General features: G+C 37.8%; 1 protein-coding gene across 3 annotated transcripts in view; it reads left to right on the top strand.

Moving 5' to 3' along the window:
* Nucleotides 1-15273: 15273 nt before the first annotated feature.
* The window catches only part of Orc4 (origin recognition complex subunit 4), a 64156-nt gene continuing 54268 nt past the window's right edge, over nucleotides 15274-25161 (top strand). The window contains exon 1 of one of the 3 annotated variants that reach the window (XM_081735591.1): nucleotides 15274-15423. The gene's annotated coding sequence lies outside the window, so the exon portion shown is untranslated. The other 2 variants (XM_081735593.1, XM_081735594.1) reach the window with 2 other exon arrangements.

Raw genomic sequence — 25161 nt, 5'->3', positions numbered from 1 at the left:
CAGAATTTCCGTGTATATTTTGGAAAAGTTCGAAACGAAATGTAATGGTTTCGTTTTAGGTTAAGGTATTATGAGTTTGCTGTTTCACTTTTGAATGGAATGACGATTACCCATGTTTTTTCTCTATATATTTTTTTGGGAAAACACGTTAATGAGCAAACGAAAATATAACTTTCTAGGTTCGGATTGGTTTGGGTTAACAGCTTGAAAATGTAATCTTTACGTTTAATGTCCGACGATTATACCTGTTAGATTAAGGAAGACTATGATTAAACCAAGTGAATTATGGTGAACGAATTGGTGGAATAAGAAAGTGGGAGTGTCCCGAGAAAACCCACGAGCAAGATGTTGTCCCGTCTCAAGCTTACTTGTCTTGGGAAGGAACCAGGCACACCACCCATCATAGTTTAGTAGTTGGGGTCTCAGTTTCGATTCCCGGTGGAAGATCCTTTGAAATGTTAAATGTCGTCGATGTATCTGTGATCGTGTCCCTGTCGTTCAAGGTTACTGCAAATAACTGTAAAACGAGAATAACCGAATATAATAGAGATAAGTTACGGAGATATTTTCGGTGAATCAGAAAAAAAAGTCTGAGGCTCCAGGTTAAGGATTCGAATTACTCTTACGACCACTTTCTGCTTCATGTTCTTGCGTGTTTCTAAGTCTTTTTAAATTAAATTTGAATTCTCTGGACTAGTATTTTATCATGACCGAAATCAGTGTTTCATCATTAATAACATATTGGAATCCTAAATATGTGCAATTTGCTATATAGACTAGTGTTTCTTGACTCTTACTTAACACAGCAGTCAGGATAGTGGCTTGAGCATTCGTTTCGTAACTTAGGGGTCCGCGGATCGATTCCCTGTGAGGAAATTAAGAAAAAATTATCATTTAGAATGTTGATATTTCTGATGTATATTAACATGAAAAATAGTCAATTTCTCTCGTTCTTACAAGTTAGGGTTGAAACGACTTCCTTCACAGGGGAAAATACTGACAACATGACGTCACAGTCTACAATCTCGATTCGTACTCCCTGAAAACTTAGCGTGTTTAGCAAACAATTCATGAATACATAAAGTACGAGTCATAAATGTGTCTGAAACATTATTGTTTCATTGTGGAATTGTTTCTAAGTTCTTCCACTCTTACTAGAAATAATAATAATATTTTCGTTTGCCATTTCCAACACGTTCCATATATCTGTTCAACCGCACTAGGTTTATACCAGGGGTGTGTCTCCAAGAGCGATCTAAAAAAGTTGATGTCTGTTGTGCATGCTCAGTAGATGATTATATTGTTATTTTCACACTAGATTTCTACCAGGGATGTGTCTGCAAGAGCGACCTTCCAATTATTACATTCCCAAATATGAAACATTTCGTGAATATGTTATAGAATTTAAATTAGGAACAGCCATGAGCGGAGTTAGGAATTGTTTGCTCGAGGGGTAGACGTTGTCGGTCTTGGACCTGTGGAATATAGGTAGCCATCTTATAGGTGGCATTTTTATTTTTTTGTCAGAAATTTGGAGGGCAATGCTCCGCCCAAGGGAACAGCCCAGCATTAAAATAAAAATTTTACAATGAAATGTATTACTTCTTAAAGAAAGGGCAATGAGAAAAAGGAAAGCAACTATTACGTAGGAACAAACTTTGGTTCGATTACGAATGCACTAAATTAGCTGACAAGAGAAAACAGGCAAAATTGCGTTGGCTAAAAAATCCGAAAGAAATAACTACACAAAATTTCGTTGACATCAGGTGAGAAACTTCTAAAACTTTTAGAACATAGAAACCCGATTTTATGAAGGGTAAAATTGATGAACTTGAAGATAATAGTAAAAACTAAAGCATTCAGGACATGTACAGGGTTTACCCTTAAATAAAGAGAATGGCTGTCGCGCGGCGCTTCAGTCGCCAGTACCGCGCTTCCCGGCGGGGTATTTGTGGTGCGGATCTAAGCTTAGCAACACACGGTTGGCAGCAGTAGCGTAGCTTTAAAATGTCGTCCCCCCACAGGATTATTTTTGGGGTTCTTCCCATGTCCATTCACTTCTCACTGTAGCTTATAGTTTTTGGAATTTTCTTCGCGGCGGGTCCCCAAACTCTGCGCCCCCCCCCCCCCCGCACTGCAGGGCCTGTGGTCCCTCAGTTCCGCCACTGGGTGACAGTTGCGTTCGAGCTTGAACACAATGAGGAATATATTTAATTTTCACTTAGCAGTGTTGCCAGGTTGAGTTTCAAGAAACGGATTTGGCGATTTTTAAAGTGCCCTGGCAACCAAAATTTCAAATTGGGTGACGATTCTTTTTATTATCTGCAGGCTATTACTCTTAAGAATTCACTACTTTATTATTTTCATATATAAAATAACAATTTAGTTTTATATCATACAATAAAAGTTTTGTTTGTTGAGAACTCAACTCACATTGAGCAAAAGTTTTATTAAAACTACCATGTTCGATATTAGTAGAATCCTTTTTTTGTAAGTACCTTTTAATCTCCAGCAGGCTTGGAAACCATAAGATAACACTGATCTGCAAATTTTCAACTTTGAAGTTAGTTTGAAATAAAATAGTGTATCCGAATCGTTTTTTTCTGCAGATTACGAAAATGGCCAAAGTTGTATATCACGTCAGGTTTTTTCACAAATCACGAAAATGTCAAAATTGAAAAAAAAAAACACGAACTTTTAAACCTGTAGACGCCTGCCAGGAAATTCATATCTTGACGTTGTCATCCCTGGCGCCTCTTCTAATCGTTGCAGAGACATGAACTCCCCTTGTTGGAAAGCTAATAGAACAAGTAATGCAACGAGCTATGTTTGGTGCATCTGAGCTCCCATTCGTAGAAGAAATTCGAAATATTTGTAAAGAATGTCATTTTTTGAATTTCCAGCCATGCTGGTAAACATTGTTAGTTATTCTACGTTGCTAAAAAAAAAAATACGAGTTCTTTACATAGTCCATATAGAAAAATGAAAGCCGTAGCTACAATAGGAAGCGAGGGAAAAAATCAAAGTGCAACCACCGTTTATAAAATTTTTTGGTTCGTAAACATTCACGTTGTTACCCCTGGTGCCTCCTAATTGTCACAGAGACATGATCGACATCTTGTTGGAAAGGTAATAGAGCAGGGAATCCAACGAGATATTTTTGGTAACTCTGGTTTCCATTTGTATAAGAAAAGGAAGAAGAAAGTCGAAAAAGTTGTAAAATATGTTAATTTTTTGAGGTCGAGTTTCGAGTCGAGTCGAGTTTAATATTTGGCTCGCTCGTTTAGCTCGTTTTAAATCATGGCCTGATTAGACTGGAAAGTGAAAGCCACGAGAAATGTAAGCAGTAATGTGGAATATTTTTGGTGTTGCTAACGACAGGGGTGCATCTCGTCTCGTCTCGATTAACGAGACGACAGTGGATTTTTATAACTAGACAGCCTCAAATGTCGTGAGCACCAGTATAAGTATATATTGTAGTTCTTACCATCAAGGTTGAGAACTGCACGGTCGAAGCTTTGAGTCCAAGCAGAAACCCAACCAGGTTAGTGATATCAACAGGCTCAGTTCGGTTCAACTGAGCGAGCAGCTAAAGCTGGCGCGTTGGAGTGAGCCACCGACTCGGTTCAGGTGAGCCATTGGCTCGACCTGGCTAGATTGGGCGAGCTGTTGGCTCGGCTCGATAGGGAATGAGCTATGAGACGAGCCACTCGAGCCGGTGACAACCCTAAACCCGGGCCGAGCTTTTTTGAACATGTTTGGCCGGCGCCCTATAACTTTTAGGCCTGACAATTTTTGGCTCGAGCCCGAATACTTGCTCCTTCGGAACTGAAACACAGATTCTCGTGAACGATGATCTTGCCTGATAGTCTTCACGACTACCGCGGTCAACAGTCAACTAGTTTTTAGTATTCAGCTACAAACCGTCTATCTTTCATGTTCATACACTCTGTTGTTATAATAATAATAATAATAATAATAATAATAATAATAATAATAATAATAATAATAATAATAACAATAATAATAATAATAATAATAATAATAATAATAATAATAATAATAATTAGTTGTAGTAGTAGTAATAAGTATCATTGATAATAATCATATTGTCTATGTAGGATTCCTGAAAAAGGTACTTGAAACTACAGACAGCATTTGGCTCCTTTTGGCTCGACTCGACTCGGAACTCGAGTAAAATTCGAGTCAAGTTTCGAGTCGAGTTGGAAATTTTTCGAGCCGAGTTCTCGAGTTGAGCTCAAAGATGTCTATTTCGAGTCGAGTCGGGTTTCAACGAAAACTCGCTCGAACACGGTCGTGCCCATCCCTAAAACAATGTGTCCGATGAAAAGGAAATTAGGACTCAGATCCTGATGTACAACAGAATCACTCATCGTTTCAAAATGTGGAGAGTCCATCATCCAAAACAATACATGTAAGTAAAAAATATAAATATGATTAGAGTTATTTTGCCATGGGCTTCATGGATACTCAAAGCTGCCCTCAAAATGTAATACGTGGTAGAGTTTTACCTAACAGTTCCATGGCTCCTGCAAAATTACTGCGTCATTTTGAAATCAATCACCCAGACTCAAATAAAAAGGGATTTCTTTGAGGGAAAACGCCGTGAGTTACTAAATCCACAAAAGCGGTTAGCTCATATGTCATTTACTATTAATGAAAAAGCGCGTAAGTTATAGATTAGCAGGGGCAGGCGAGGCCCACACTATAGCGGAGAAACTGATAAGACCTTGCTTGTTTGACATGGTTAACTGCATAATAAACGAAAAATCCGGTAAACAACTCTCATTAATACCACTTTCAAATGACGCATTCGCTCCTCGTATTGAAGATAAGTCACGTTACGTAGAGGAAGAATCGTCGGCTCAAGTCATCTCCCTTTGCACTGAAATAGATGAGTCAACCGATGTAACAGATCTGGCTGTCCTGCTTGTGCTTCTGCGTTACCATTATGAAGAAACTGTGGAAGGAGATATGCTACTATGTAAACCTCTCCCATCTAATGCATCTTTCCCAGAAATTTTTAGAATTATTAATTAGTATTTAGAAGAAAATCAGATACCATGAGACAACTGCGTTGATGCTTGCACTGTTGGTGCGAAGGCAATGTTAAGAAAAACAGCTGGAACTCTTACAGTATGAAGGAATTGGCGAAAAATTGCAAAAGTAGTCCTTGTATATTACACCGTCAAGCACTGGTCATAAAGAAAATGCCACAGCTCCTTAAAAAAGTTTTTGATGACCCATTCATAATCATGAACTTTATCAAGTCAAGAGCACTAAATGCAAAGCTCTTTAAAATTCTTTGTGATCAATCTCTCCTTCTCCATTCAGAAGACAGATGATTTTTTTGCGGAAAAGCTTTAAGCAGGCTCTTCGAACTGAGATTTGCGGTAAGAGTTTTCTTCATCAATCACGACTTCGAGCTGGAAGAACATTTGAATGATCAACAGTGGCTGTTTAGGCTTGCCTATCTAGCTGATATATTCGTGAAAATGAATTAGGTCAATCTTTCCCTTCAAAGAAAGAACGCAAATATATTTACAGCAGAGGACAAAATCAATGCTTTTAAGGAGTTACACTTCTGGAGCAAAAGTATCATTCAGTGTGAATATGACGTGTTTCTACATTAAAAGATTTCCTTGAGGAGAACAAAGGGAATCTCGGAGAATTTGATACCATTAATGAAGAATTTATTGAATATTTGGAGAATTTGCAGCACACTGTAAATCAGTATTTAAAAAAAAAATGAATATCATCAACACCAGTGGATCAAAAATCCATATGACATCCAAGGAAACTCTCTTCGCCTCACCGTTGACGAATACCAGAAGGTAATAGGCTCGATGTCCAATTTCAGTTTAAGAAACTGCCGTTGATAGACTTCTGGTGCCAGTTGAGAAAATAATCCTCGGGGTTATCGAAGAAAGCTATTGAAATGCTACTTTCTTTTCACGCACTTGTGTAGTGAAACTGGATTTTCTGTATATCCTCCAAAAGCAAATACTGAAACAGATGAATGCGGAATCAGATGTGAGACTGCAGCTCTCCGCCATAAAACCTGATATTAAAAAACTCTATGGGAGCAGAAAACAAGTCCATTCCTCCTACTGAAGTCTCAGCACATGTTGTGTGCTGCTTTATATGGAAAATGATTGTCATGTCACATTAGATTTCATGTCACATTTCAGAAATTAGGTTTTCATAAACACTTCAAAATATGAAATTATTGTAAATATCATTTTTACACTTTTATAAGTACATGAGCTCATGCGCATATAAAAGTGTAAAAGTGCACATTTACAGTAATTTAATATTTTGAAGTGTTTATGAAAAACTAGATCCTCGTGTAAATATAAAACAGTTTAAAAGTTATCATATTTACAATAGGCCTAATTTAAATTTATTGCATTTAAAAATAATAATGTGATGATAACATACACAATAATACCAAATCTTAAAAAAAGTGTATTTTCTGTACAGTTATAGTGCATAATAAATGGTATTACTATGAAAAATTGGCGACTAATTTAATACTATTTTCGTGGGTTCCGCTATTTTATTTTGGACGTGAAAGGGTTCCATAAATGAAAAACTTACAGAAAAGCTGTTTTATGCTATTACTGTCAGCCTAGTTCATTATTAATTGCACATATCTTTACAAGGGGCATACCGCAAGTTTTTAGATGCTAAAATTCAAATAGCGTATCACGTTTAAAACCGTATGTTTCTAGTGGTGAAAGGTATAACTGCAAAGCCACAGGTTTTGTTCGTTTGAAAATTAGAGGGCTGGAAATGTAGATTCAGTGTTGCCAGATCTATTGATTTTGCAGGAGGTCTCCTGATTTTTCTACGTTCTACTGATCTACTGCGAAAGAAAATGAAAAGTAATCAATCTCCTGCTTTTCCCTTACTTCGAGAAGTTAAAGAAATATATTATTGTTAATATTGAATTTTCAATGTTTCCTCACATAAAAAGATGAAATTTCTGTTATAATATACAACGCTCTGTAGAGCATATAGTTATAGTTTTACTGTATATAATATGAATCCAAAGGATACAACTGTATGTCATCTATATGCATTATGGTTAGCGTTTTTATGACTTCCTGTAAGATTTACAAGTAAGTGTTGTTTAGATTGGGATTTGGGTTGGAAGAGTGGCTTAGATAATTTCTCCACGATCGTCAGCAAGAAATCGTCTTACTCCACTATCACGTATGACTGTACCATATAGCTACGTTATTGCTACGTGCGTGAAAAGACATTTTTCCACTGCACTTTGCTCTTTCACTACGTTTTACTTCACACACGTGTGTATCAAATAATATTAATATAAATCGGGACTTCTCCCTTTCATTTGCTCAACGTAGTTCATCAGTAGGGATGCGCACGAGACGAGTCGAGACAGGATTTTTCTGAAAAAAATCGAGTCGAGACACGGTTCTCCCAATAGAGAAATATACATTTTTCGAGTCGAGAAATCACTTTTAGAGCACATTTTCGAGACGAGACAGCCACAAATCTTGTCTCGTGCGCATCCCTATTCATCAGAAATGAATTCTGAACTGCTTGTTTTGACTACTGCGCCCGTAATAATGGCAAATTTTATTGCCACTCCCCCGGATTTACATTCAAACGCCACCACTGTATGTGTCTACTGCTTTCTCCTGTTTTTTTTTTTTTTAAATCTTCGAATCTCCTGCTTTTCCAACTGACTGGTCTGGCAACACTGTGTAGATTAGTTTGAGCCTGTCAGCCAGCAACAATGGTGCTCGAGCATCGGGATTTGCCTGCAATGATTTTTTTTAAATTATTATTTTAAGTATAATTTAACGCAAGAGCAGTGCCATACTTGTTTAGAAAAGTCCTTCATGGATTTTACCTCTCCACGCAACCGTTTTTGTTTGTGGAGTTTAAACACGACCAAAAAAGCCTGACATAAGTCTCGCTTTGGGTGTCTTAGCATTGCAGTTACGGATAAAAATATCACAACAGTAAGAAATCTTGGGAAGGAAGATAGCCACATGACACACGACAGAATTCAGTCAACATTGAAGATTACATCAATTGCAGTCAAGTCCATAATAAAAGATTATCTTGGCCTCGCCAAGTGTTGCACACACATGTGCTTACGCGTGAGTAAAAGAATGACCACGTGGAATAGTGGCGTTATATGCTTAAAAGAATTTCGTAGGGGTAAAGTACAGACGATTTATAATCATAGGTGGCGAAATGTGGCTTTGCAACTATGATCTCGAAATAAAACAGCAGTCGACAGTATAGTATTTACAAAATGAAACTTGACCTTCGAAAATTAAACAAGCCTGGAGAGTAAGTTAAGTTGTGGTGGCATTTTTTTTTTGCAGACTTGGGAAGTAACGTAACGCAAGTAACGCGTTACTTCCTAAGTAACGTTTCCTAGTAACGCGTTACTTTTTCCAAAGTAACTGTAACGGTAACGAGTTACAAATTTTTAAGTAACGTACCTAGTTTGCGTTACTTTTTTCGCGTTACATTTCGGATGAGTAACTACAATATATGTATATTTTTTTCGGAAACGAATGTTTCTCCCCTGTAAGTGAATTTCTCAGAATGGAATAATGGAACATGAATTACGTATGTCAGTGACCGACACACAAAGAAACAGATAAGATCATAGTGCCACTTGCTGTTTTTGCAAGATAAGGACAGCTTCAGGGAAATCACGTGTATTGATTGCAAGCACCTGGAAGATCTTGTCATAAATCTTGACAGCTCCAATTCAATACGTTCAGTGAGTGAACTACGAGTGCAATGATACCGGTAGTATATTTTACTTTGATTGGTATTTGTTTTCATAAGACGGAGAGCAAAAATATTTTATCGTTCGAACATTTGAAAGAATACTTTTTCTTAAAAACTGAAGATGATGGTGGACATAATTTAAAAGTAAAGTGGTGCCCCGGCGCGATATATTTACCAACAACTAGGGTACCGTAATTAACGATATACAGTAACGAGTTAATATGAATAAACTGTGTTCAGATGAGCAGGCCTACTTTATTGATGTAATGTTGATGGTATGTAATATTAGAGTTCTTCTAGATCAGTTTGCATATCCTAAAGTCCCGTTGATTATAGAGTTTGGAACAACTAGCTTTAGAAAGCATGTATCGATTTTAGAGTTGCTGCCAAGTTATGATTCACCCTAGTTCATGTGTTCTTATTTTATTAGTTGCAGTGTAATGCTTCTCTATATTCTGTATTTTTACTTTTACATAACAACATTGCTATTATTATATAATTAGTTTAGCAGAATAATAATAAGCAGCCATTTTTTCTAACGCATAGGGATGGGCACGAGTCAAGCTAAAACTTGACTCGAATTCAAGTCGAATTTCGAGTCGAGTCATGGGTAATATTATTAAGTCGAGTTCCGAGCCAATTCACTGCTTTTGGCGTCGAGTTTCGAGTTGATTTGAGTTTGATAAATGGCCCGCTTGTTTTGAAATCATGGCCTGATTACACTAGAAAGCGAAAACCATGAGAAATGTAAGCTAAGCTTTAATATAGGATACTTTTAGTGTTGCTTACGAGAGGGGATACTGCTCGCATCTCGTCTCGTCTCGATAGCGAGACTACAAGAGATATTTTATAACAAGCTCAGCTCGGCTCGGCACAACCGTGCCGATAGCTCGAGCCGGCTCGATTGGGATGAACCATCGGCTCGCGCTGGCTTGGTTGGGATGAACCAACTGCTCAGTTTGGTTCAACTGAGCCGAGTCGGTTGGGTGAGCTGTTGGCTTGGCTCACTTCTCGGTTCGGGTCGGTAGTGAATGAGCTGTGAGCCGATTTGCTTGAGTCGTTGACAATTCTTAATCCGGGCCGAGCAGTTGAAGATATTTGGCCAGTGCCCTATAACTTCTAACAATGTTTGGCTCGAGCCCGAATACACAACCTAGACCCTCAACCCAAATTCAGAAGCTCGAGGACAATGCCCTTAACTCCTTGACTTCACGACTACCGAGGTTGGTAATCAACTAGTTTTTCAATATTCAAATACAAACCACCTATCTTTCTTGTTTATACAGTGTTGTTATAATTAATAATAATAATAATAATAATAATAATAATAATAATAATAATAATAATAATAATAATAATAATAATAATAATAATAATAATAATAATAATAATAATAGCGGTAGTAATAGTAGTACGGAAACTTGAAGTGATAACTTTTTTCCCCACATATTCAATGTTTCGGACCTAAAAGTAACGCGTTACTTTCGAAGTACCAGTTACTTTTTTGGGGCAAGTAACACGTTACATTTTAAGAGAAAGTAAGGTAACTTGTAACGCTTTACATTTTTACAAGTAACTTACCCAACACTGTTTTTTTTTTTTTTTTAACATCGTACATGTAGCAACTATACAGTTAGATAATTAATGTATAGGGACAGGGAGTAGAACGTTACTTACTGCCTTCTGAGTGTCTTTGAAGCTTGGAGATCTGCCCACCAAAAGTCTTCACTGTCTCACTTTCTTCTTCATCTCAACACTACACAGCCACACACAGCAGCGAAAACTTTTAAGTTTCTAATAGAAAGTGGAGTCTGTATTCTACCGTATTAGCTAGTGTGACTTTGCTTTCTTCTTAAAACTCAAGGAAAAACTTCGAGGACGACGCTTTCAAACAAGAGAAGAGGCTATCACAGCGTATAATAATGAAATTTCTGATATTTCTAAAGATAATTTGTACGAACATTTGACTCGAGGTTTTTAAGAATGCAGTGTATTGAAGTGCATATAAGTTTTATATATACACAAATTGTTACACACGAGTCGTGTGATATCCCTTCATTCTGAGATTCATCACTTGAGTAGCAATACTGTATTTTTGCTAGCTGAAGAGGAAAAGAGTTGGAGAAACCCCACATATAGTTCTATCAGTAAAGCACCTTTATTAAAGTAAATTATGTCTACCGACAAGGGCGCTTAAGTGGTTTCCAAGAGGGGCAAGTATAAACGACCCCATAAGCATTCCGCCAGCGGGCCGCCATAGGCCCATCGACGTGCGAACGGCGGGCCGCTGGCGGACGCCGCCGCCGGGCCACCTGCTCGATTACACTAATTACGCCTAAGTCCCGCCGGCGGGGTATCCGCCATAATCCCGCTGCTCCCCCGCCTTTAGCCGATACCCAGCCGCTGAAATCCCCCCACGTATTTCCCTCATGTGCAAGACGTAATCGGATCTACCGCAAAGCAGAAACCATGGCGGATTGCTCCCAAAAATTTTTCTTCATGCCGCCTTTAATCATCTACTCAATTTTGGCAACAACGTATTGGCACTTAACCGCTGAAACCTTTGTACCAATACATGGTTAAAATACAGATTTAACACCATTTTTTCAAGAATTTCATTCTCATCCTGGGATGGGTGCGCTATAGTTTTTTTTTGTAAGTGACTAGCCCGTCCGGCTAGAGCCCTGTTAGAGGGTTATGCCCTCTCTTAGGGAACTGAAGTATGGAAATAGTAGCTGTGTATGACTTTGTGAGGGTCTCAGAGTTCTGTATTAAAGCTTATGAGAACTATCAAAGACTTGATGACCTTTGCGGGCTTTAACATCAGGTAGGGAATGGGTGGCAGTTGTGGGTGGATTTATTGAGCAACATAGGATGGAAAGATGAGCGGAAGCTGGTCAGGAATTTGGTAGTCAGCAAGTAACTCCAGGTCTAGTGCATCAGAAGGTAGTGTGTAGCAGTACAGAGTATACAGGAGTGAGAGCGGCGAATGGAAATATCGAAATGCTGCTGGGTGGAGTGCCATATGATGCATAGTAGTCAGAAGTAGAGGATGGTGTGCTTCATAACGATTGTGTATGTAGGTGAGACGTAACTTTTCAAGATGAAACTGTAGAGATGGAAACTCAATGCGGTTGTATAATTCTGCTGTTGGGCTAGGTAACTTAATGCGAAATGCAATACGTAGTGCATGTCTTTCTAAGATTAAGAGCTTTTCGTAGAAAGAGCGTGCAGCAGCAATCCAAGCAGTGTGACCGTATGTTAGAGTCGGTCGTAGGAAAGCTTTGTAGGTATTTAATACTGTAGTAGGTTTCAAGCCCCATGTTGTTGCGGTTAACCTCTTTAGAAGATTGAGTCTATTGTAAGCCTTGGCGGTGACTGTTTGAAGATGTGGTTTCCATGTTAGATGTCTATCGAATGTAATGCCCAGATAGGTCACTGTTGAGCGTGCCTGTATAGGTGTATGGTTGACATGAAGTGTGAAGCGGTTGGGATTTCGACGGACTCGTGAGGTTTTCTTAGAGGGAATGAATACAATCGCCTGAGTTTTCGTGGCATTAATTGTAAGTTGCCATCTATCACACCAGCGGAGGAAATCGTTAATAGCTGTTTGCAAAGATTTGTTTATTGATTGGATAGTCGATCCCAAAGCAAGGAATGCAGTGTCATCGGCGTACTGAAAAAGATGGACTTTATCTGGTAGTGGAGGCATATCAGCAACGTAGAGAATGTACAGAAGTGGCGATAAAGCCGATCCTTGAGGAACTCCGGATAGCAGAAAAATAGGGTGTGATAGGCAGTTGTTAATAGAAACATAGGAAAGGCGACCCACTAAAAAGTTGTAAATCAGACGGATATATGTGAGTGGAAAACGGTGCCGTATTAATTTATAGATAAGTGCTAAGTGCCAAACTTTGTCGAACGCTTTCTCTAGATCAAACAGTACAAGACATGATGGCTTGACGGAATTATAATGATGTGTGACCATAGTGGATAAGCGAAGCAGTTGGTCGTTGATAGAATAGCCTGGTCTAAATCCTGCTTGATGGATGGGAAGAAGGTGACGTCTGTCGATGTATGCGTGTAGACGTCGGACAAGAATGCGTTCTAAGATTTTACTGAAGGTAAACGTTAATTGTATTGGGCGATACGATGATACGCTTTCAGGTGGTTTGTGAGGTTTTGGAAACATTAACGTCTTTGAAGTCTTCCACTGGATAGGAAAATAGCCTGTTCGGAGAATGAAGGTAAAGATGCTGGCAAGCAGAGTAAGCAATGGGAGCGGACTTTCTTTGATACGTCGATAAGTGATATTATCGAATCCTGGTGCACTATTACGTTTATTTCGAACAACAGTGATGATGTCCTGAACTGTAATTGGTTCTGTCAAAGGTTGATTAAGTGGAAGAGTATGGTGTGGATGCGCTATAGATACCTTCCAAGCATATCTTAACTACTATCTCGTAATTGTCAGTGAGAATTGTAATTTTGGAGTTGATTATTTACAATGAGCATAGCTTTAGGCAGTATATTTGACATCTTGCCAAGTAACAAATAATGCAACATGTACAGCTGTAACCGGTCACGAAAATAGTTTTGTAAGCCAACGAACTGTCTGACAATAGTTACATGAGTACAGTGCTGCCACCTGTTGCTTTTATATCCTAGGTCAGCAGACGTTACCGAGTTCTCTTCTGTTTATATGAAAACCATAACAAATGACGTTCACCACGCGAAGAGTGAAGAATTGTGGGTAATGCAAAGCCGATCCGTTCCCGTCACATGACCGTAAGCAGGAACAATCGCCACGATCAGCGCATGGTCCGAAGGCTACATCCGTCGCAGTACCGCGTTCGCGGGTACCCCGACAAAACAGTCATCGGTCCGCCAGTGGTTGCAGTTACTCAACCGACTCGATGTCCCGCTTCGTTCCCGCTCGAAATCCGCTTATATACCGCCATAGTAGCAATCGGCCCGACGATGTGCGGCGGACAATTGCTCATGGGGGACGTTTCAAATATAGGTGCAAATTTTGCTGTAATTAATGGAAAAATTCTGTTGGGTTTTCGATATTCTGAAGTACAATTTCCTCTAGGGGGCGAGCACCCCACTTTTCCCTTGTCTACCGAAGTTTGGTTTTTTGCAATTTTTCATATTACGCATGCATTACAGCGCAAGATAAGAATAACGAAACATATAAAAAGGTATTAACATAAAAACGACTAAAATACTGTGAGGTAAAACTACTAAGCTCACGCCAGCCAGTTTACTGTAAGTGGGTAGAGTGGCTCCCAACGTAATAATATACTGTATATGATTAGTAAAAAATGTATAGTTGCAAATTTTGTTAGGCTAGTTTTAGACGGAAGCATTTATCGTAGCATTTCTCGTAGCAAAAATCGTATCATCGATATTCTACCGTGTAAAGTAGCAAATGCTATAGCATTTCCCACGCCATGGCATATCCTATGGCATTTCTTGTCGATAGAACCTGCTCTATTTCGTAGCATTTTTCCCAGCATTTCTGCTCCGATTGCAGCGCCGTGGTGTGTTAAAAGGAAGCGATGTGTGGGAAATTGAATTGTAGTAAAGAAAAAAGTTAGAGTAGGGATACTATTATTATGTTGATTAAAAAAGTATGAGGAACATCCTTGTTAGTACAAAGTTAAAGCGTGCAGTTTCACTATACGGATATATACAGAAATTCATTTTAAAAACTTTCTCGTTTCATTTATTGATGTGCTCTTGCATTCTCCGGTGCAGGTTCACTTTAACAGGTGGCAACGTGTATTTTTACTATACGGATCCATAGTATAAGTAGTAGTAGTAGTAGTAAGAGGAGGAGGAGGAGGAGTAAGTAGTAGTAGTAAGCAGTAGTAGTAGCAGTAGTAGTAAGAATAATAGTAGTAGTAGTACTAGTAGTAGGAGGAGAAGTAAGTAGTGGGTTAGAAGCCCCGATGGGGATGGTTGGGTTCTGTTTTCGATACAAAATGGGGAAGTTACAGACCTGCCAAAATTTTATGGCAGCTTATTGAAAATTTTGTGCATTTCAGGTTCGACTTTAATTTCTATATTTCCACATAAATACCCATCTCAGATGTAAGTGCACACCATATTTTCATTACTTATACACTACTCTATTAAAACATTAGAAATTTCTTCTGTAAATTTTAAAATCTATGGATCTGTATAGTATAACTGCACCGTTAAAAGTCCTTTGTATCATAATAACCATATGCGAAAACGGGCTTAAGAAGAAATAGTGACTAAAATATCTGTTTTTAGTTTTGGAGTCATAATTGCGCTCTTCTCCAGTGATTTGTTTGCTACGTCACGACAAAATGCTTATCAAAATGCTACCATGTAAAAGCACAATATACTTTTCATGCCATACAATATTATACGAGATTTTTGGCAGCACATCTGCTACGATAAATGCTACGATAAATGCTTTCGTCTAAAACTGGCCTTAGGCTACAAATAGTTAAAATCCGCTACTTTTGTATGACAATCTCGCTACTTTCTAATCTTAAGATCTGGCAACATTGACGCGCAGTCACTTTTGCCGCGTAAATGTAATATGATGTATTAGCGGCCTGTGATCGTGTTTTTATGGTATGTAAAACCTGTAACTACATTTAACTGGATTTTATTTAGACAAGTCGTCATTTTATTAAAAGCGTTATAGTTTATTGTGACATGTTGATTGTATATTTTAATGTTTTATTTGTGGTATGTCTTATGTGCATTATAATATTCTAAACCTGGGCTGTCATCAATATAATCGAATGTTTGAGTGCAAGGGCTAATTTTTAATTTTTGTTACGTGGGGTGAAGATTGACGAATTGTTAGCGGGAACTTGAAGACATGACGGTTCTTATTTGTCACATGGAGCAAAAGACCGCTGTGTGAGAAACTAGTTTAAATTACTCCATCTCTGAACAGGTCTCATGTGTAAAATAATTAGTATTTTGTAGGCAGTATTGTCATAAAAAGTCATATTGTGGAGTGACTAATATTGTTCAATTTAGTTTTGAGGTTACGATTGTATGAAGATAGTGATGATAAGCATGGCATTTTCTGGGCCGAATCTATATTTCTAAGATGCACCAATGCAAACTTAACCAAACCTGAGCCAAAATCGTGCTATGTTATTTTATAGGGTCATACTTACAGTCTTGAAATGTGAACCTCTTTTAGCAGGAAATTAACTCTTACTGTTTTAGATAGTATTTTTTAAGCTGGAGGAGTTGCATTAATGGGTTTCACTTTAGGAAGGATGAGTATAAAATATGAACATACTTTAAAACAAAAATCAACATATGATAGGTGGCCACTGAAAGGCATGGATTTAATTGAGTAGGGGCAGAAGAACAACTCTAGGGCCTCCGTCCGCAGAGATCAGGCGCGTTAGCGATAGTAGGTATGCTCATTAACTGCACATACTAATACAACTAATGAACCTACCGGTAATTTTAATCAACCGTTTCTTCTTTTCTCTGCAACCTTTCATTTAAAATTTTTTGTTCCTTTTATTTCACGTCTTACTTCATCGCAAACTTTGTTAAGCGATCTTAATCTTTGTCAATGTCATACACTTGTCGTATTTCTGACATATTACATCACACGTGGGTAATTCACATTCTTGCAGATATTTAATTACTTTTATTTCCTATAAAGTAAGAGTATGAGAAACCGAAGATTTGGAATTCCTTGAACTTTTTCCGTCAGGTAATTCAAATTGTTGGTTTAATGTTCTTTAATACATATTTGAATACCACATCCATCAGTTCCGCTTCCGAATACCATTCTCAGACACTACCATCACTGCCGTTACGTTACTTCGGACAGCTCACTGAAGCAACTCGGATACCTTTCAAATACTTCAATCTTTAAGGACTTGCAATACTACCTGCTATCATTTCAATGTGTAACAGTATCTTCTTATGTGCTTAGAAGATATTAGCTTTAGGTATATTCGCGTTTTACGCATCGGACAGGTAAGAGAGACATAGCAGGGTTCGCAAAAACAGTTTTTTTTTTTTTTTTTTTGAAAAACAAAAACTTTTTTCCCTTTGGTTTAAACCCGCTTTATTTGGTTTAAATAATTTGCTCTATGTATTTATATTATATATGGGCAGAAATAAGTCTGTTTCTCCGTGGTGTTATTATGCAACAACGGGGTTATGGTGGAAGGAGTCACATAAGCTTAAAGCGGAATCCAAACTACTACTCGGCTTACATACGAGAGAAATTGTCCTCCATTTGAACTTGGAACAGCAGAATGCAAGTTCCTCCTACTTCACTCCAATACCAAAAGTATATTCGCTTATTCGGAAATCGGGACTAGTGTTGTAAAATTTCGGGAAATTTTGAACCCGTTGGTAAAAAATCTTTTTTTTTTCGGTTTCTTTCCGAAAAAAATGGGAAAATTAAAATCTTTGTATTAGGTTGATTTTACTGGTAATGGAACCGTTTTTTTTTTTTCTCTCAAATGCGTGAAAGTGTAAGCTGAGAAACTTCAATATTGCGAATGTTTAAAAAAAAAAAGAAGCAATCGAAAATAAAACTGTTGTAATTATTCTTGAAAATAGTCTGCACTCATTTCCTTTATATGCTTTTTGGTCGTTTATTCGTGGTGTGCGGTAATTATAGGACTTTTAACAGCTGCATACACATTTACCATCTTGAAGTGTTTCTGTTGCAACAAATAGAGCTCTTGAATGAAACTGGGTTCTTAATGTGCTCTTTGATCTGGTAAAATTTTGTTAATTTTAACCAAATTACTTCTTAAAAGAGACAGCAGTAGGAAAATTTCATTGATACTCATGCACTAAAACATATAATTACTATTATTTAGTTTTCTAATATAGACTTTTATATAAACTTTATGCACAAAATTTTGTATGTAAACAAATACCTGTTTTCTAGTGTGACAAATTATATAAAAAAAGAAAGTTACTATATTTGTAACTTAACAACTTTTGAACCACCAGACCGATCTCTATAAAATTTTCAACATAGATGGGGTTCGGGACAAGAATGTGTTTTATCATTTCACTTTGAAGGTGCAATTTAGAGGAGAAGGAAGGGGGATATTTAATGGAATTGACCGATATTAGTGTCGAATCCATAGTTGTAAAGGTTGCTGAGATGAACAGTGACACTTTCGATGCTGTTTAAATCCAAATTCGGCCTGAAACTTGAGGTAGGAAAAGTACATGAAAATGATTGAAAATGGTCGATATTATGGTCTGTTTCAGGCAAGCTGATAGGAAACTTCCCTACCTCCCACCACTTATCACTACAGAAGGGGAAAGCAAGTCCTTTACAGGGAGGGAGACTTTTCTAACAGACACAATCGTGTTAACTTTAAATTCGTGTCAATTCGCTCGCACCTGATGTTGAGAAAGCACTGCTGTTCCTTTTAGCTATCAACCCTGATTAACAAACAATTACTGTTTTTAATGTTTATATTTAAGAAAAGTATTGCTTATTATTCATGTACTAAAATTTACCCTACTGTAAAACATTTTATTGTCTTAACAAATATCGAAGACATTAAAATCAATAAGAGCTCAATCCACCCACAATTTTGAATGAATGTGGAAGCTGATCCCTAACACGTATAGAAGAATGGGAACTGAGGAGTTTCGAAAGTAAAATGTCAATAAAAATATTTGGAGCAGAAAAAGCAAATATTCAGGGGAATTAAAACGCTATACAAACTTTTATTTCACAACTACAGGTCACCAAGTATTATAGAAATAGTAAAGTTAATACGTATAAGATAAACATGACAGGTTGCTTGTATGGGAAATACACACTAAGTCACCAAGTCCTATTCAAATAGCCTAGGAGAAAGAGACTATTAGGTGGGCAAAAGTATAGGCTTCTGGACAATGTAAAGCAGGATCCTGGAACGATGGTTGATAACAAACATGGTACATTGACTTTTCACAGATTAAAATCTAATGGAAAAGTTTGTTTCTGCTGTGATAAGCCTTAGATCTCTTTAATCCAAAGTGTTCGTTATTTTTATATAATTGAACGAACTTTTTCTTTCTTATACACTAATCAACTCTTGTGACAACATTAGAGTAGTCACTAACGCTCTCGCCTTCTGTGCAAGCGGTCCCGGGTTCGATTCTCGGTGGGAGCATTCGGTTGAAAAAGTATAAAAGCTTTTTCAGGCTAGCTATCCTGAATGAAGTTTTCCTGGGTTTTCTTCATTCATACAAGGCAGCTGTCAGGGTGGTACCTCACTTATGGGTCCCAGGCCTTTCTTCCCTTCCTTCCCCGGATAGTATGCTCGCCGAGGGACGTCATCCCTCATACATTACCAGGGTGTCTATCGGTCACGAAAGTCATAAAAAAGTCACGAAATGAGAAAATGGTCATGAAAGTCAAGAAATTTAGCTTTTGACTCACGATTTTTTTTTTATCTCTACAGATATAAGTACAGATTTTTTTTATCTCTACAAATATAAGTACAGATTTTTTTTAACTCTACAATTTTGTTCTATAAAACGTCAAAATTCAGCAGAAAAAATGCCTATGGTCAGTTTTAGACGCTACCAAATCGCAAGCAAAGCACACTTCTATCGCATGCGTGAAAATTCGGTCTAATTCGCACTCAAATTCGCTCTTATGAATGTTACGAAATTTTATAGTTTGGTAAATAAAAGGTCACGAAATTTCATTTTCGAATTTTAGTAGACACCCTGATGACGGGCTAAATGGACATAGATGTCGAGAGCTTAGAAATCTAAATCCGAATTGTTCTTTTAAATGTAAGAACATCTATTAGAAGTGTGTGTATTTTCTTCTCTTTTTTTTTTTTATCATTTCAGATTTTACTGTTACCATCCTAATACTTTAGCCTTACATGTTGTACTTGGGTTTCGATTTTATATTATTATGAAATTATTGTATCAATACAGTAACTACCCATTCAATTACCAACCCTGCCATTACTTGCTATTCCAACATTATATCAGAACACCGACTGCCAAAAGAAGAAAAATAAAGAATGCAACTGTTCAATAAAATGTAAATTATAATAACACGTGTATTATTTATCTCACTAATAAAAGTAATTGTAATTAAATGTTAAAATACGACGTGTTATCGTGAGAGGTATAATTTACTATTTAGACAGATTTAGATACACACTATACCTCCCTCTCCCTGTGCGGGGGCTGATGGTAGAAGACGGAACACCAGCATTCACCTGTACTTGAGCGTGGTAGGGGAGAAAACTTCTTTTTCCTATCAGGTTATGTGGAACAGATTATAGTGTCGAACCCATAGTTTTTAGGGTCGTTGAGATGAACAGAGACATTTTCGATGCTATTTAAATCCAAATTCATCCCGCAAATTGGGAGAATATATATATACAGATGGTGATTAGAAAAATGGAAACACCTGTAGTTGGCAACATGTCAGATGTATGGGTTGGCAGTGGTGTCGTGGCGCCCGCAGCGGCGGACCGCTGGGAGTGGTGTGTTAGGTTGGTCTCCATACTACATCAGACGCAGTGTCCAGTGGCTACAGCAGACGGAGGTAGTGTAAAATGGGATACCTCTCAGATTTTCAAAGAGGGCAAATTGTTGGTGAGCGGTTATGTGGAGTGAGTGTGACGGCAGTGGCTACTGTGTTAAGTGTGTCACGTGGGACAGTGTCGAAGGTGATGACGGCCTACACAACACACGAAAAAACCCCATCGGGGAAGCGGAACAGTGGACGGAAGAAAATTATGAGTGACAGATCACGGCGGGTATTAAAGCGCATTGTCACGCAGAACCGTCGTGCCACTGCGGAACAAGTGACGGAAGAACTCAATCAGCACCTCCCCCACCCTGTTTCAACAATCACAGTCCGCCGCGAATTACATGACATGAACTTACGGGGTCGTGTTGCACGGGCCAAACCGCTCACCAGGGACCATAACGCTTTCGCACGCCGCAAATGGTGCTGCGACCATGCAACTTGGACCGTTGAAGACTGGAAACGTGTGATATGGTCGGATGAGTCATCCTTCACCCTATTCCCAACCACGGGCCGTGTTTATGTGTGGAGAACGCCCAAAGAAGCTTATGATCTGCAGTGTCTCCGCCCAACTGTGAAACATGGCGGCAGCTCGGTGATGCTGTGGGCCGCCATATCATGGTTTTCGTTGAGTCCTGTGGTCACACTTAGCGGACGAGTCACTGCCAACGATTATGTCGCAATTTTAGGAGGCCACTTGCATCCTATGGTCCGGATGTTGTTCCCGGACAATGACGCTATCTTCCAGGATGATAATGCACCCATTCACACAGCTGGCGTTGTTGCAGTGTGGTTTGAGAAACATCGGGATGAAGTTCAACACCTCCCCTGGCCCGCCCAATCCCCAGATCTCAACATAATTGAACATCTGTGGTCCGTCTTGGAAACACGACTCCGGCGACGATTTACACCTCCATCCTCTCTCACAGAACTGGCCGATGCCCTGCACGAGGAATGGTGTAAAATTCCACTTGCTACCATTCACGACCTCTATGCCTCCATCCCACGTCGCATCAAGGCTGTTCTGAAGGCGAAAGGTGGCCCGACACCATATTAATCTGGTAAGTTGCAATTTCGTTCAGGTGTTTCCATTTTTCTGATCACCATCTGTATATATATATATATATATATAATGATGGAAAATGACCGATATTAGTGTCGAATCCATAATTATTGCGGTCGCTGAGATGAACATTGACACTTTCGATGCCGTTTAACTCCAAATTCGGCACCGTAACTTCATTGAGAGGGAAGGATTGATATGTTAAAAAATGGTAAAAAAAAAATTAAAAAAAACAAACGATATTAGTGTCGAATCCATAGTTTTTGGAGTCGCTGAGATGAAGAGTAACACTTCCGATACCGTTTAAATCCAAATTCAGCGCCGCAATTTGGGAGAGGGAAAAGGGATAGATACACAAAAATGATTGAAAATGGCCGATATTAGTGTCGAGTCCATAGTTTTCGGGGTCGCTGAGATAAACAGTGACACTTCCGATGCCGTTTAAATCCAAATTCAGCCCGATCAGTACTTCTAAATGGGAGGGTGACATCTAAAAGTAATTGAAAATGACATACTACTGTCGAATTAATAGATTTTGAGGTCCCAGTTCATTTGTGACAGTTTTTGGTGCCCTTTATGTCCAAAATGAAACGTATTCTTCCTATGCGAAGAACGGGTATTTTGCTAGTATTTAATGATTACGAACGGACGTTTCACATCTTAAATTCTTTAGTATATTTCTCGCTGCTCAAATTTACACTTGTGCGGTGTATATGTATATGTAAATAAGATAATCTTTTTCTGAGTTATTAGAACAATATACAAATAATAAAGAGGGATTTTTACCAGAAATCAGAAAACTGAAAAGTAAAATTAAAACCTGTTTAAGTATTTTTCCTGCTAGCGAAATACATTGTATTTACGCTGCAGAGAAGTTACAGCAAATAATATTAACATCAGGCGAAGAAATAGTTTTCAAATTATCGGTTTTTGCCTATATTTCCGAAAGATTTTTTAATTTGTTCAAAATTTCCGGAAATTTTACACAGCACAAGTAAGATACGTATCTCCATAAAATATATATTTGATTTTATCATACCGGTACTAACTAAAATGATTCTGGCCCCGTTATTTTGACACTTCCCTGCTATAAAGCGGGAACATCATAAGATTGCTTAAGATAATTTAAATGCATCTATCTTAATTAATTTTATTTTAGTATCTTTCGTAGCTCCGCCATAACTTCGTTCTATTGCGATGCTAACATTAAAGGAGTGGTGCACATATATTTGTTGACACAAATTTTCCCTGTTCTAATAAAAGAAACATAAGAATCAATGATATTAACTGTAAACTAGTAAATATAAAATATTTTTCGTTTTAAAAGCATAATGTAGTAAAATATTCGAACATTTCAATTTTTCCCAAATTTGCCGTTTTGTTTTCAAGCTCTGGAAAAAACGGTAAAAACTGGATTTTTACCCAAAATTTCCGCTTTTTTTTTTTTCAGGCTTTCACAACACTAATCGGGACTGTCCCGTTTCATTATAAAGATGGGTGGTCCAGTCAGTAATTTTCTTAAACCGGGGAACTCCCGCATTAACCACCAGGAAAGGCCTGTAATTACTTTAGATACAAAGGAAAATCCCGTTATCGCTTTGCATGTAAAATTTTACGGTCAACGTATCATGACGCAAAAACTGAGATATTAAATTACAGATTTAGTATGTAGATATCATTCAATAGAATAAAAAATGAAAGTCCAATCCAAGCTATGTAGGTAGCTGATAAATTTTGCCAATTTTTATATATTTAAGCAACCTTGGCTTCTTTATAAAACAAGAGGTATTCAAACAAGCAGAAACATACAATTTGGTTTCGTTTCGTATGTTTAGACTTAAGTAATAGCGAGGTTATCAAGGAGACTCGCTTGAAGTGATATCCGAACCGCTACTTGGTTTACACTTGAAAAAAGGGTTTTGGTTCAACCGAGAATTGAGCCTTGATCAAAAGGTGAAAAGGAGATAAAACTAATGCAGATGGTTTGATATGTGGAAACGTCACCATAAGGTTCACACGATTTAAAGCATTTTTCATTTTTTGTTTAAACTTTTTTTTTTTAAAACAGCCAACCCTGCGACATACATTCCGATTTCTTCCGTACAAAACTGTGCCCCGCTGGTAAAATCTGTATCGGTGAAGATTGAATGTGTACCAATACCAAAAACAATAACAAGGACAGTAAAAACATTTTAAAATAAAGTTTGAAAAACATCTTTCTAAATGTGGCAATTTTTTTTTTTTTTTTTTTTCGCGAAAGGCTTTGGCAAAGTAAAATTAAACCATTTTCATAAGCAATACTATTTTTCGGCCTTCGGTTCCACAAACAGAAGGAACAAATAAAAATAAAAGTGAAAAAAAAAAAAAGAAATTATATAAGCCTTAAATAATTCTGTTAATTTATCACATTTTCAACCACGCATACATCCAGTCATTAGTGTACGGACTCAACCCAGTCTTAATTGCGTACATGGGGGCTGCGGTGGCTCAGTGGTAGAGCGTTCACCTCTGGTGGTTGGGGTTCCGGGTTCGATCCCAGCCCCCGCCAAGTGAACTTTGTGGTGGTCAAACACCGTGTGCGTGGGTTTTCTCGGGGTTCTCCCGTTTCCTCCCACTTTCTTTATTCCACCATTTCATTCATTATTCATCATCACCGTCTCCTTTAGTCTAACCGGCATAACCGTGGGACGTAAAACTCAAAGATTTCATTTCATTTCATTTAATTGCGTACAACCGTAAACATTTATCTAATATAAATACACTGTCATAAACACTGTTTGGTTCAATAATAAAATAACTCAAAACAAACTTAGCATCAATAACAAAAATATGTACTCCGAGTTGTTTAAAATCTTACTCGTTATCTCTTTGCCATACGCACGTACAATAAAATTCTTTTAATAGTATGGTGACGGTAAAGTGTACATTTAATCAAATAATATTTCATTTGTATTACTTTTATAAAAATCAATTCGTTTACTTCTTACCACTATATTACCAATTCCAAATGCATTCAAACATGTTTTATACACATTTTAAAATGTTTTATGGCTCCTTGGCGGGAAATGGAACCCTGGTGTCCCGCGTGACAGGCGGGAATACTAACCACGAGATTTTATTAGATTGTATACATATTGAATGACCGTTACCAAGGAGTTAAAAGGAAATTATAGCATACTAAACTTATGTGCGCATGGTAAAGCGATTACAAAAGCAATTGGAACAACACGGGGCAAAAGGAAATTACAGTGAAACCTGTCTATGTTGGCCACCATCGGTTCCATCGAAAAGTGGCCAACTTAGCCAGGTGGCCAACTTACAGAAAATAAGTGTGATTTGTGTATTTTTAGAATAGGATTTCTAGTATTACTTGATTGTAAAATTTTAATAAGCAGTGGCACGAGAGCTACTTATAAATAATGCATATAGAGTAATCAGGTGCCAATATTTGACAATTGAGATGGTTATTTTTAAGCTTGAGAATTTTCTGGAATTACTAAAGCTCCCAAGTGATGAAAGGAGCTGATATAGCTAATGGTTTTACCAAAACAGACGGTAAACAAATACGTACAACCATTTCCTAAATTCCTGTACGTGCTTTTTTTTTTTTTTTATTATTATTTATTTATTCACATCTTCCTTTACCACCCCTTTGTCAGGGTAGTCTTCTGGACATTGAGCTCCAAGAGCAAATCGCGGGAATCCTTGCTTCTTTTCTCCAGTCACAAATACAGAACAT

This window comes from Thermobia domestica, chromosome 13, assembly GCF_964235325.1.
Source record: "Thermobia domestica chromosome 13, izTheDome1.hap1.1, whole genome shotgun sequence".
Classification (NCBI taxonomy): Eukaryota; Metazoa; Arthropoda; class Insecta; order Zygentoma; family Lepismatidae; genus Thermobia; species Thermobia domestica.
The sequence above is the reverse complement of the archived record's forward strand: the minus strand, read 5'-3'. Positions and strand labels throughout refer to the sequence as shown.